Source organism: Odocoileus virginianus, chromosome 17 (assembly GCF_023699985.2).
Source record: "Odocoileus virginianus isolate 20LAN1187 ecotype Illinois chromosome 17, Ovbor_1.2, whole genome shotgun sequence".
NCBI lineage: Eukaryota > Metazoa > Chordata > Mammalia > Artiodactyla > Cervidae > Odocoileus > Odocoileus virginianus.
The window spans coordinates 24,253,371-24,268,664 of NC_069690.1; positions in this window are offsets into that span (position 1 = coordinate 24,253,371).

Genomic DNA, 15,294 nt, shown 5'->3' on the forward strand with positions numbered 1-15,294 from the left:
GACTTTCATTGAACTGTGAGGAAATTGTTAACACAAGTTCATGTGCTCAACACACAGAGAGACCAAACTGAAACATCAGAGTCTGGAGCAGAAAAAGGTGTATTGTAGGGCCATTAAGGAGACAGGTGGCTTATGCCGTTAAAAGCCTTAAGTTCCTACAAGGGTTTTGGCAAAGCACTTTTAAAAGCCAGGTGAGGGAGAGGAGTTGCAGGATCTGTGATCCGCTCTGCACAGTTCTTTGCTTAGCTGATGGTGAGGTAGCAGGGTGGTGTCACAGGGGTGAACATTATCAGTCCTTGGGCTCCAGGAGGCCTGAGGGTATGTGCTCATGGTCGTCAAATCAAGTAGTTAACATCTTCGATTTATTGGAGAGGGTGGGAGGTTTTACATCTGCAAAACAACTCAGGGAAAGTACATCAAATACTATTAGCTAGGTACTTCAGAAAAAAGCTAAAGCAGAGGATATGGGGGAGGGCCTGTTCTAGGAAGGTCCCACGGGGTCCTGCATGCAGTCACTTAGTCGTGTCCAACTCTTTGTGACCCCATGGACTGTAGCCCACCAGGTTCCACTGTCCATGGAATTTTCCAGGCAAGAATACTGGAGTGGGTTGCCATTTCCTCCTCCAAGGGATCTTCCTGACCCAGGGATCAAACCCACGTCTCCTGCGTCTCCTGAATTGCAGGCAGATTCTTTACTGCTGAGCTACCGGGGAATCCTGTTTGGTTACAAAATGAGGCCAGGTGAGTTTTTACATCTGCTACCTGTTTTCACTAGTTTGTGATTCTTTAAAATTCAAGATACAGTAAAACAAAAGCAACCCAAATTATCACATCCAGAGAACATCTAGTCTTTTCATAATTTTAAAAATTATGCAAGTAATACATGCTTATTATAAACATTCAATGGACACAGAATTATGCAGAATATGAAGTATTTTCTCTGCTTCTGTATCTCAGAGGCAACAACTTTTAACAGTTTGGGAATGATAATTCCATTTTAAAAATTGGGAATCCCAAAGATTTAAAAACTAGAAGACTAGGTTGACCCTGAACTCAGACTTCAAAGCTGCTGACTGCTCGCTACAGTTCTAATGTGAGCCCCTAGCCTCTGGGTTTTGTTAGGGACACAAGTGACAAAGGCTCGGGGCTGGGTGGAGGCACCAGGAAGTGCCTGTCACATACCCTTTCACAAAGACATTGATTGTGAGTTACAAGCCATTAGGCTGGAAATTGTATTTGCATGTTAATTCTTTAAGCTTCAAATCTTTTCATCCTGGCCTCAGGCTCTTGCACAGTTTGCTAAAGAAATTCTGTCAATTCACCTCATTTTACCTGTTCATGACCTGTGACTGGTTGACTCGGGTTTTTGGTGAGTGAGTGTGTGCATGTGCACCGGCACAATTAACTGGGGTAGAATTTTGGGAAAGAACTGTTTTTCTTGGACTGAAACTGGCTTTCATCCAAGATGGTGCCCAAGGGCCATGTCCACAGAATCTGGAATGATCTGGTTTTTTTTTTTTAATCCTATTAAAAAACTTTTTTACAGTGTTGTTTTGGTTTCTGCCATACAACCACTGTGAATCAGCCATAATTATACATACATCCCCTCCCTCTCAAGCCTCCCTCCCCTCTCCCCATCCCATCCCTCCAGGTCATCACAGAGCGCCAGAATGGGCTCCCTGTGCTACACAGCAACTTCTCAGCAGCTATCCGTCTGATACCTGCTAGTGTGTATATGTTAATGCTATTTTCTATATTTGTCCCACTCTCTCCCTCCCCCATTGTGTCCACAAGTCCACTCTCTACATCCATGTCTCCATTCCTTCCCCGCAAATAGGTTTATCAATACCATTTTCTAGATTCCATATATATGTTAATGTACTATTTTTGTTTTTCTGATCTTTGTGGTGGTTAAACACTTTGATCTAGAGAATAACAGCTTGCCCTGCAGAGAGACCTCCATGCCTTTGGGGGGCGCTCTTGGGAGGGGGATGAGCTTTGAATTCAGCCAATGTGGAATGTGCCTTGATAGGAGGCTAAGAGGGGTGAGTCTTACCCACAGGTAGTGGTGAGTGTCAATCTTTTCTGTGACTAGCTGTCAACTATGGACCACAAGGGCTTCCCTGGTGGCTTAGATGATAAAGAATATGCCTGCAATGCAGGAGACCCAGGTTAGATCCCTGGGTTGAAAAGATCCCTTGGAGAAGGAAATGGCAACCCTTTCCAGTATACTTGCCTGGAAAATCCCATGGACAGAGGAGCCTGGTGGGCTACAGTTCGTAGGGTCACAAAGAGTTGGACACGACTGAGTGATTAATACACTTATGTACCACAAAACCAATTTGTGCTGATGTGCTAAGGTCCTGGCCTTACTCTTGCCTTCAGAGATGGCCAGACTTAGTGGCTCCATTTATAATTGTGTTTTAAAAATAAAACAGAAACATACCATACATGTTATTTTCTATATTGTTTTTCCCTGTTTAATATTTTATACATCTCTTTGCAAGTTGATACATATAGACTTGCTTCATTCTTTGTAATAGCTGTGTAGTATTCCATAGAATATGAAGTTTCCAGTTTCCTTTTTCTATGATGACCAATTCTACAATAAATATTCTTGCTCATACAGTTTTGGGAAGGGTGCTTTTCTGTCGGTTGGAGAGATTCCCAGAAGCACATTGCTCTTGGGTCAGAGAGACTCCATATCTTTAACTTTAATAAATCCTGCTAGATTACTTTCTAAAACGGTTGAAATAATTTACAGTTCCAACAGGGTTTAAGAGTGCCTCTTCCCTCACATTCTTGCCAGCATTAGATGTTATCAATCTTTGTAAATTTGGAGGCTGAGAAATAGGATCACATTTTTGTTTTCATTTGCACTTCCTTGAAAACTAATGAGCTTTTGCTTTAGTCTTCAATTGTGCTCTATTATCTTTGCATTGATGCATTGTCTTTGTGGAAGACTTGAGTTGGAATTGCATGTAAAAACAGAAGGTGATGACCTTTGAGAAGGTCAAACAGCTGGAGAAGTTTGGGTGTGTCTTCTAGACCATTCTCCAGGCCACACGAGGGTCCCTGGTAGTATCTGGTTCTATTTCAGACATACAGATGAAAGGATGGGATTATGGTCAACAAACTAGGACAACTTAGAAAAATGGAATTGAGGTGACCTTCTCCATAGTCAAAGTTCAACACAGATGGATGGGCTTTTCCAGGAGGTAGTGAGTTCTTCATTCCTAGGAGGATTTAAGCAGCTATCAGAAGACCATCTTCTATTTACTTATTTTGGATAAAGTGGTGAATAAGATGGGGATGCTCTCTGCCTTCCTCAGTCTCAGAGTCTAGTGAGGAAGTCATATGCCTAATTATGCATGATTATACATATGTGTTTAATTACAAATAAGACAAACACTAAAAAACATGCAGGGGAAAGTGTTTATTTAGGTCTTCTGTTCATTTTTTGATTTGGGTTGTTTGGGAATTTTTTGGTTGAATTGTATGAGCTGTTTGTGTATTTTGGAAATTAAGCCCTTGTTGGTCTCATAGTTTGCAAATATTTTCTCCAGTCCATAGGTTGTCTTTTCATTTTATTTATGGTTTTCTTTGGTGGCTCAGAGGTTAAAGTGTCTGCCTGCATCTGCCTGCAACGTGGGAGACCTGGGTTCAATCCCTGGGTTGGGAAGATCCCCTGGAAAAGGAAACGGCAACCCACTCCAGTATTCTTGCCTGGAGAATCCCACGGATGGAGAAGCCTGGTGGGCTACAGTCCACGGGGTCACAAAGAGTCAGACACGACTGAGTGACCTCACTTTCTTTGCTGTGCAAAAGCTTGTAAGTTTGATTAGTTGTTTTATTTTTGCTTTAATTTCTATTGCCTTGGGAGAGTGACCTAAGAAAACATTGGTGCAATTTATGTCAGAGAATGTTTTGCCTGTATTCTCTTCTAGGAGTTTTACAGTGTCATGTTTTTTATTTAAGTCTTTAAGCCATTTTGAGTTTATTTTTGTGTATAGTGTGAGGAAGTATTCCAACTTCATTGATTTACATGCGATTGTCCGGCTTTCCCAGCAACATTTGCTGAAGAGGCTGTCATTTCTCCTTTGTATATTCTTGCCTTCTTTGTCAAAGATTAGACAGTAGGTGTGTGGGTTTATTTTGGGGCTCTCTATTCTGTTCCATTGATCTATGTCTGTTTTTGTGCCAATACCAGGTTGTTGTTCCTTTTAAATTTTTATTTATTTATTTATTTTTGGCTGTGCTGAGTCGTCATTGCTGTCCAGGCTTTTCTCTAGTTGTGGAAAGCTGGGACCACTCTCTAGCTGCAGTGCCCAGGCTTCTCGCTGTGGGAGTTTCTCTTGCTGCAGAGCATGGGCTCCAGGGTGGACAGGCTTCAGCAGTTGTGGCGTGTGGGCTCAGTAGTTGTGGCTTCTGAGTTCTAGAGCGCAGAGTCAGTAGTTGTGGTACATGGGCTTAGTTGCTCTGCAGCATGTGGGATCTTCCTGGACCAGGGATCGAACCTGTGCTTCCTGCATTGGCAGGCAGATTCTTTACCACTGAGTCACCAGGGAAGCCCAACCACGTTGTTTTGGTTACTGTAGCTTTGTAATATTGTCTGAAGTCTGGGAGGGTTTTGGCTTCAGTTTTGTTCTTTTCCCTCAGGATTGCTTTAGCAATTCTGTGTCGTTTTATAGTACCAAAGAAATTTTAGGATTATTTGTCCTAATTCTGTGAAAAATATCATGGGTAATTAATTGATAGAGATAGCATTAAATTTGTAGATTGCTTTGGATAGTATGGCCCTTTAAAACATATTTATTGAGTCTTAGTTGTGGCACGAGAGATCTTTTAAGTGCATAAGTTCTTCATTGTGGTGTGCAGGCTTCTCTAGTCACAGCACCCAGGCTTAGTTGCCCTGCAGCATGTGGGATCTTAGTTCCCCTAACAAGGATCGAACCCTCTTCTCCTGCATTGTAAGGCAGATTCTTAACCACTGGACCACCAGGAAAGTCCCAGTATGGCCATTTAAATAATATTAATTCTTCCAACCCAAGAGCATGGGATATCTTTCCATTTCTTTGAATCATCTTTATTATCAGGATTTTATAGTTTTCAGCATATAAGTCTTTCATCTCCTTGATCAGGTTTGTTTCTAAGTATTTTATTTTTTTAATGTGACGTTAAAAGGGATTTTTTTTTGCCTGTCCGATAGTTCCTGGTTAGTGTAAAGAAATACAGCAGCTTTCTGTTGGTTAATCCTGTATCCTGCTCCTTTGATGTGCAATGATCTCCATGGGCTGCTAACCAACCGTTTACAGATCTCAGAACAGAGGGCAGACCACAGTCCTCCCTAACAAAGAGGATGCCTGCATGACTTCTCCTTTTCAGTCCTCCAGGATCTGCTAAGAATGCCTGCAGTAGATGGAATATTTGCCCCCTCTCCCCAAGAGACAAACCATGTCCTAATGCCAAGGATCTGTGAATGTCACCTGATGAGGCAAAATTAAGGGTCTTGAAAGGAGTTTACCTTGGATTATCTGTGTGCTAAGTCACTTCAGTCATGTCTGACTCTTTGCAACTCTATGGACTATCGCCCGCCAGTCTCCTCTATCCACGGGATTCTCCAGGCAAGAATACTGGAATGGGTTTCCATGCCCTCCTCCAGGGAATCTTCCTAACCTAGGGATAAGACCTGTGTCTCTTTCGTTTCCTGCATTGGCAGATGGGTTCCTTAGCACTAGCGCCACCTGGGAATCTGGGGACTCTAAATGCCATCACAAGTGAGTGAAAGTCAGTTGTGTCCTACTCTTTGCGACCCTGTGAACTATACAGTCCATGGAATTCTCCAGGCCAGAGTACTGGAGTGGGTAGCTTTTCCCTTCTCCAGAGGCTCTTCCAACTCTAGAGATCAAACCCAGGTCTCCCACACTGTAGGCAGATTCTTTACCAGCTGAGCCACAAGGGAAGCCCTAAATGTCATCACAAAGATGCATATAAAAGAGATGCAGAGAAAGATTTTATTAAAAAAAATATTAATTTATTTGGCTGTGCTGGGTCTTATTTACAGAACATGGGATCTTTGATCTTTGTTGCAACATGGGGGATCTAGTTCCCTGACCAGGGATCAGACCTGGGTACCCTGCATTGGGAGCAGAGTCTTAGCCACTGGACCACCAGGGAAGTCCCTAAAAGAGAGATGTTATCCAGACACACAGAGAAGGTGATGTGAAGGTGGAGGCAGAGATTGGAGTAATGTAGCCACAGTCCCGGGAATGCCAGGAAAGCCAGTGGAAATTGGAAGAGGCCTGAACAGTCCAGCTTCTAGAGTCCACAGAGAGAGTGTGGCAATGATGATGCCTTGGTTTTAGACTTGAGTTGTGAGAAAGTATATTTCCAGTTTTAAACCACCAAGTTTGTGGTCATCTGTTACAGGAACCAATTGCAGTATCTAAGACCTGAGCTTTCCAGCCACCAGATGAGAACTCAAGTCTGGGACGTGTCTCTATGGGACAGACCATTGGCAGAGTCTGTTGGGAATGACAGGGAGCGGGCTTGGGGGTCACAGTGTGCAGGGCGGCTGGGGTGGTGGTGGGCACAGCTCTGCTGAGAGTCAGCTGAGCCCCAGCATGAAGTCACAGGCTCTGCTATGCTATGTTTAGTCGCTCAGTTGTGTCCGACTCTTTGTGACCCCATGGACTGCAAACCCCCAGGCTCCTCTGTCCATGAGGATTCTCCAAGCAAGAATACTGGAGTGGGTTGCCATCCCCTCCTGCAGGGGATCTTCCTGACCCAGGAACTGAACCAGGGTCTTCTGCATTGCAGGTGGATTCTTTACCAGCTGAGCTACAAGGGAAGCGCAAGTCACAGGCTACCTGGAACCAAACTTCTGCTGCATTTGAGAATCCTGGCCACTTCCCCTGCAGTCAGGAATAGGGCTCTGCCAGGCAGCTGGTGTTTTGAGGGGGAAATAGGCATGCAGGGCTTCTGGCAGCGAGATGGGGAAAGAAATTGGAGGCAAAGGAGGGAGTGCAGGACTGGCTTGGCGGCAGAGCTGGTGCTAATTCATTCCAACAGCCTTTCCTGTTGCCTCAGCCTTTTCCAGCCTGCAAGGTGTTCTGTTGCCTTCCTCTGCAGATCTCGGCGGGAGAGCCCTGGGAGGCAGGCAGGGAGGGTGCTGTAGTGTAGGGAAGGCAAGGTGGGTGTCACTGGCCTGGGCCTCACAGCTGGCGAGTAGGGGAGGCGGGAGCAGCTGCCTCCAACCCGGTGCTCATTTCTCAGCTTCAGGGAGCTAAGAGTTGAATTCAGGCAGGTGCCACCAGGCAGGCGGGACATCTGTTTGCTTCAGGGGACAGCTCCAGCAATACATGGTGCTTCTGGGAGGGGCTGTTGTAGGCTGAGTTTCCCAGGAAGGGGACGGAGCATGCACACTGTTAACCAGAAAGAGTTTGGGGGAATTTATGTCTAGGGAAGGGAGGATAAGGAGGCGGGACCAGGCAGAGGGATGGCTGCAGTACCCTCTTCCTCAGCCAACCCCAAAGAGAGCTCGGGAACCCCTCTTCTCAGAGCAGAGGACCTTCAGAACCCCAGAAGCCCAGGAAGGCAGAAGGAGCTTCCAGTATGGCTTATTCCTATCTTCTTGTTGTAGAAGATAACAAGGATGCCCAGGCTCAGAGGATGGCAAGGATGTCTCCAAGGCCACCCACAAGTTTGACAGTGCCCGGCTCTGACAGCTCCCCCATGGATCACTCCTTGGCTCCTTCTCTCTTCAGCTGAGCCTGTCCCTCCACCAGCAGTGGCCCCTGATTACCCCATCCGCTCCTTCACCCGCTCAGGTCTCTTCCTCGGCAATGACAGCTTCACTCTGCAAGGAGAACTCAGCGGTAATTGACAAGCCCAGGAGCTTCAGCATCCCCCGAGCCCCTGAGAAAATCACAGGGTTTGAGGTCAGAGACACCAGGTTATTATTTAAATTTTAAAAACTATTTACATTTATAAAAATTATAAAAATGTATATTTATATTTTATATTTCACCAGGCTATTATTTTATATTGGCTACACTGAAAGCTCTTTGAGGATAGATTCAATATTCTCATCCTCTTCACTTCCCAGGAGAGCTATTAGGATAGGGCTGGGAATACCGTAAGCATCAGCAAACACCTTAACAAAATGAGAGGAAAGAGAGAGAGAAAGTGTGTGTGTGTGTATCCTTTTCAGTTAACCACAGTTAACCCTTGTTATGAAATGTAACAGCAGGACAACTAACATGGCCTGAGTACCCATCCCGTGCCAAGCACATCTCACTTGACCCTCCCAACAGTCCTATGAGCAGGTATTATGACCCTCATTTTACAGGGGAGGAAATTGAAGTTCAGAGAGGTCAAGTAACTTACCCAACATCACACAGCTAGCAAGCGATGGAGCCAGGACTTAAAGTTGAGACCGTGGCTTCAAAGCCCATGAACTTCTCCTGGGCCGAGAGATACTTTGCAGTCTCTGCTTGAGTCCTGTACCCCAAGGTTGCTGAGTTCAGAGCCACTGGCAGATGATTGGTGGGGTCACTGATATCACCCCAGCCTAGGAATGACTTATGGTTTGGACAAGAGGTGGGTTAGAACTTTTCTGTCTAGAAATGTCACTGACCAGTCATAACTACTTAGAATAGCTTTGCTTTGGGTGTGTTCAAAAGCTTTTCCTGTGGTTGTTTGTAATATATGTGCAGTATATGTCACTTCTTCCACAGTGAGGTGTTGGGAGAGATCCCCCAGGGGTCTCCTTCAGCCCCTGTAGACACTCCAAGAGCAGCTTAGGAAGATTAAAAACTCCCACTGCTACCGACCCCCCAGCCTTCTCCTGGGTCCCGTGGTGGGCGTGTGACACATTGCTCAGAGCTCCCTTCGGAAATGAAGGAAGATGTCCATTGACAGATGAACGGATAAAGAAGTTGTGGTATATACACACAATGGAATATTACTCAGCCCTAAAAAGGAACACATTTGAGTCAGTTCTAATGAGGTGGATGAACCTAGAACCTATTATACAGAGTGAAGTGAGCCAGAAAGAGAAAGATAAATACTGTATTCTAACATATGTATATGGAATCTAGAAAAACGGTACTGAAGAATTTATTTACAGGGCAGCAATGGAGAAACAGACACAGAGAATAGACTTATGACATGGGGAGGGGGGAGAGGAGGGTGAGACATATGGAAAGAGTAACATGGAAACTTGCATTACCGTATGTAAAATAGATAGCCAACGGGAATTTGCTGTGTGGCTCAGGAAACTCAAACAGGGGCTCTGTATCAGCCTAGAGGGGTGGGATGGGGAGGGAGTTTCAAAAGGGAGGGGACATATGTATACCTATGGCTGATTCATTTTGAGGTTTGACAGAAAACAGCAAAATTCTGCAAAGCAATTATCCTTCAATAAAAAATAAATTAATTAAAAAAGAGAGAGAAGTGAAGGAAGAGTTCCTGGCTGCTGAAAGCCTCTGAGGCCGAGAGCCCTGACTTGGCATTCAGAGATTTACAGCTGCAGAAAGACACTGTACCCAAGATTATGCCCCTTTCTGATTTTAATTTTTTTTAAATTTTACTTCCTATTTTTAAATAGCTTATTTAATTTTTGGCTAGTTAGTTAATTATTTTGGGGGGGTTGTTGCTATGCATGGGCTTTCTCTAGTTGCAGCAAGTGAGGGTTACTCTTCATTGCATTGCTCGGGCTTCTCACTGCTGTGGCTTCTCTCGTCATAGTGCAGAGGCTCTAGGCACACGGGCTTCAGTAACTGCAGTACTCAGACTCAGTAGTTGTGATGCACTGGCTTAGTTGCTCTGAGGCATGTGGAATCTTCCCAGACCAGGGGTTGACGCTGTATCCTCTGCACTGGCAGGTGGGCTCCTATCTACTGGAGCACTAGGGAAGTCCTCTGTATTTTAAATATTGTTTTAATTTTAAAGTTTTTGTTATTTAAACATTTTTTAATTGAAGTATAGTTTATTTACAATGTTGTCAATTTCTGCTCCACAGCAAAGTGACTCAGTTTTATACATATATTCATTCTTTTTAAAATATTCTTTTCCATTATGGTTTATCCCAGGAGAGTGGATATAGTTCCCGGAACCATACAGTAGGTCCTTGTTTTTTATCCATTTTATATGTAATAGTTTGCAACCACCAACCCCAAACTTTCCATCCCTCTCCCTCCTCCCCTCCCCTGTGGCAACCACAAGCCTGATCTCTATGTCTGAAAGTCTGTTTTTGCTTCATAGACATGTTCATTTGTGCCATATTTTAGATCCCACATATAAATGATATCATATAATATTTGTCTTTCTTTTTCTGACTTACTTCACTTAGCACGATAAGCTCTAGTTTTATCCATGTTGCTACAAATGGCATTATTTTGTTCTTTTTGATGGTTGAGTAGTGTATATATATGTGTGTGTGTGTATATATATATATATATATATACAATGGATATATAGATACAATGGATACACACACACACACGCACACACACACACACGCACACACACACACACACATGCACACACACACACATATGCAATGGCAACCCACTCCAGTACTCTTGCCTGGAAAATCCCATGGATGGAGGAGCCTGGTAGGCTGCAGTCCATGGGGTCGCGAAGAGTCAGAACGACTGAGCGACTTCACTTTCACTTTTCACTTTCATGCATTGGAGAAGGAAATGGCAACTCACTCCAGTGTTCTTGCTTGGAGAATCCCAGGGACGGTGGAGCCTCCTGGGCTGCCGTCTATGGGGTCGCACAGAGTCGGACACAACTGAAGCAACTTAGCAGCAGCAGCAGCAGCATATATCACATCTTCTTATCCATTTATCTGTTGATGGACATTCAGGTTGTTTCCATGTCTTATATGTTCCTTTCTAGAACAGTGCACACCCAGTGATCAACACAGGGTGAAAAGACCCGGCCTTCTGTCCCCAATTTGACATAGCTGTAAATGGTTACCTAGCTATGGGGTTGGCTGAGGCCATTGTTGAGGATGGCTCTGCCACTTTTCTCCCCCTGTCCAGCCCCCCTTCCTTCCCTTCCCTTCCACAAACACAAGTGCCCCCAGACTATGAAGACCTTTGAGATGACGTTCAGTTAAGCACACCCCTCTTGAGCGCAGTTGCACAGATTGTAGACTGATAAAGCCGCCCTGTGCAGACCTGTCCACTGCAGAGTGACAGCCAGCTCTGTGAGGCAGCGAACTGTGGGGTGATGAGGGCGGGCCTTGAGTATCAGGAGAGAACCGTGTTCAAGTTCACAAGCTGCGCGCATAGGATTGCTTGTCTGGGGGCGGTGACTGAGTGAGCCGGGAACCTTCTGACCTGGGGCCACCACTGCCAGGCCTGGCCCTGGGAGGAGCCCTTCGGTGTCAGGGCTTCAAAGCAGCAGCAGCAGCAGGTTAGCAACAGCTTCATCATTCCCCACCGCGTAGGGAGTGAGTCTTTGCTCAGGGGCGTCATCTTTCCTCAGATCCTCAGCTGTTCAAAGCCTCTCCTAGGCAGGAGGCAGGGCTGGAAAAATCTTCTCGGCAGAGAGGAACAGAAAAGGGCACCTGGGAAACCTTTGGCAGATTCCTGAGGTGGTACAGTCTTGCAAAAGTGATCAGCTTGCCGGACAGACAGAGCTGTTGAGGGGCGGGAGAAATCATGGCTTCTGGTCAGCAACCAGCAGCCTTCCCAGACCTGCCAGCTCTGGCCAGAGGGAGATCTCTTCACTGGTTCCAGCATCATGACTAGGGCGGCCTGCTTGACTCCCACCACCCCCACTTGGCACTCTGTCTGGACTGGGGACTCAGAAATCATCTTCAAAAAAGATCGATTCCCGGAGCCTAGGACCGAGGGTCTGGCATACAGCAGGTGCTCAATAAACAGTAATCAGTACTGTTGAGTTGCTCAGAAGCACTAGCCCTCCTCCCCTGACATCATTTCTTCAGCCCCAGGCATGGGGAGAGCCAGGCAAGACCCACATCCCCCTGCCCATCCCCCCTCCCCATTCCCCTGCCTATCCTTTCCTTCCTCTCCCACCTTCCAAATCTCCGGGGGTTCTAGGGTGCACGTGTATAGACAGATCTATTGTTAGATAAAAGCATCCTTGAGGAGGATCTGGGGAGGACTAGGTCTTTAGAAGCTGAATTTTCTGGCACCAGGCTTGCTGTACCCTCAATATCTGAAGGTCTGACCTTCATACTCTCAGTGATGCCTGCTGTCGCTGGTGCCACAAAATCCAATTTCAAATAATAACATTTATTTGAATATCACCGTCTCTATCTCTGTCTAATTTTTATCCCTATCATTTCTTCATGCTTCTGTTGACAACATCTCAGGTTCTCCAAGATGGTCATAAAATTGAGTCAAGGTACATCAGATTTTCTTCCCAGGAGTGATAAGTGCAGTAGAACAGAAATCCTCTTAGTGAAGAAAAACATGTGTTCATTTTTATTGTTGAAAAATGTATGCAAAATTTCCATGATACAAGACACTCGTTATTAGCCAGTAACTTTTATTATGAAGGATTTTTTTTTCCCCCAGCAAACTAGAAACCAATGAGTGTTTTCCAAGGTTGGGGAAAGACTAGTCAGACAAAGGTCAAGGGGAGATTTGTCACCAGAGTTGGTCCCTAGCTGAGCAAAGCTAGGGGACTCCTGGGGGTGCATTCCTTAGTGTGGTCACCGGGGACCTGGGTGTGTGTCCAGTGCCTGAATCCTAATTTCAGCTTCATCACTGGAGAAGGAAATGGCAACCCACTCCAGTATTCTTGCCTGGGAAATCCCATGGACAGAGGAGCCTGGCAGGCTACAGTCCATGGAGTCACAGAGTTGGACTTGACTTAGAGATTAAACAACAACTGCAGGCAGGGCCTTGGACATTCCGTTTCTGGTGTGGGTCTGTTTCATTACCTGTGAAATGAAGCCCTCCCAGAAATGGGCACAACCAGACATTGCTGGCGATGGTGAGAATGACCATTCTAGAGAGAGCAACTAGCTTGGCGACATCCAACAGAACTGAAGTGCATCCTAACCAGAACCAGCAGTTTCACTTGGTGCTTTCTACTCTAGGAAGAGCCTTGTGTGTGTGTGTGTGTGTGTGTGTGTGTGTGTGTGACAGTGAAAGTGTTAGTGGCTCAGTAATGTTCCACTCTTTGCAACCCAATGGCTTCTATCCCGGCCAGACTCCTCTGTCCTCGGAGTCTCCAGGCAAGATTACTGGAGTGGGTTGCCATTCCCTTCTCCTGGGGATCTTCCTGATCCAGGGATCAAACCCAAGTCTCCTGCACTGCAGGCAGATTCTTTACCATCTCAGCCACCTAGTGTGAGTATGCAAGGCTGTTTACCTACCGCAGCATCAACTGTCAAGACAAATGACTGGAAACAACCTCGCTTTCAGACTAGGAGAGGGGAGAGTGAGTACAGTGTGGTACAGTCATATAATGAGATTAAAAGCAATTAAAAGCAATGAACTAGATTCATGCAGCCATGTGGGGAAATCTCAAGATCATCATATGGAATGAGAAGTGAGCTGCAGAAAACACTGAAGAATGGTTAAGTGGAATATTCTACCCCTGATGCAAATCAACACACACATAGTGATGGTACATATCACCATAGATTCATATGTCTACACAAAACATTAACCATTGAACTGGAAAGGGGCACATCAATTCCTGATAGTGGTTGCCTTAGCAGGAAGAAAGAAAGCAGAGTTGGGAATGAGAGAAGTGTCATAACTACACTGTCACATAGATATGAGATAGAGGTAAATATATCTATTTTTTACATAAAAGGAGACAAGGCAAGTAACATTAACAAATTGTCAATTCTTGGTGATGGATAGATAAGTAAGTGTATGTGCATACTGGCTATATGTTTTTCCTACATCTCTAAATTTTTTTCAAAAAAATTTTAAAAACCTATGCATGGAAATAACCAAGAAGGACTCTTTGGTAGGAAGAAAGTAATTCAGTCTCTTTTTGGTTCCAATTTGCCAGGTCTCTAGGGCTGAAGAGGGGGGTGAACTGAGGGGTCCATGTCTCTTGGGGTTTCCTACCCTGGAAGCTCCGCTCACAGCAGCTCTGGTCCATCTATCCAAGCCATGGAGACCTGTGAGCAGCTGGTGTTGCCAGGACGTAATCCACAAGCAGGAGAGGAAGGGATGGTGGGAAGCAGGAAACTGAGGCTCGGACGGCTCAATGGGAGAATGAAGTGGCAGTTGGAGGAATCAAGTTTGGGGGATCCCACTGGGGTTTTCAGGGTGATGCAGAGAGACATCAGGAGTTGTGGGCCTGGGGGTATGCAGATCATGCTCTTTAGGGAGGAGAAAGCTCGGTGTGCCTGGAAAGTGGAATGGGCAGGAGAGGAAAGGAGGTTGGAGATGCATGCATGAGCTGGATTATTAAAGGGCTGTGAGTGCCACGCCTGCCAGTGTGGGATCCATGCCGGAGGGCCAGGGGAGCAGCAAATGGCTTTAGAAGCATTCCCCTTGCAGCTGGTGTGGAAGATGGGCTGGAGGGGAGGCCTGAGGATGCTGAGCAGGTCGCTCTTGTCCAGATGAGCATCCATGGGTGTGGCACACATGAATTGGGGCAGCACCAGCAGGAAAGAGAAAAGGAACCGATCAGCAGACAAGATGACGCTCGTGGCCAACACCTGTGTTACAGGTGCTTTGGGAGGCATAGAGCTCTGTGCTTTACATGTGTCACTTTGTAAAGTCCTCCCAACAACCCGAGGAGGCAGGTATTGTTTCTGTCATCTCATTTTACAGATGAGGAAACTGAGGCAAAGGAAAGTTAAGTAGCTAGTCTCCAGCCCCTCCCCTGGTAAGAAACAGAGCCAGGCTTTTGACCCAGGCAGTCTCCATCCTATCAACCCTGAACCACTGCAGGAGGCTGCTTCTGGCAGAATGATGCCCTCTTTGAAAAAAGACCCTCCAATAAAGGGCTGATGATACCCTAATGCTGTCTCACCTTGAAGTGGTCTTTTATCCAACCTCGTCATAGAACTGCTCTGTGAGTGTGCGAGGCTGGTGTCCAAATTCCCATTCTAGAGACAAGAAAACTGAGGCTTAGGTGGGTTTACCCTAAGACTTCCCTGGTGGTACAGTGGATAGAGATCTGCCTGCCAATGCAGGGAACACATGTTCGATCCCAAGTCTGGAAAGATGCCTCATGCCTCGGAACAACTAAGTCTGTGAGCCACAGCTACCAAGCCTGCATTCTAGAGCCCATGAGCCACAACTACTGAAGCCTGCATGCCTAGCACCTGTGCTC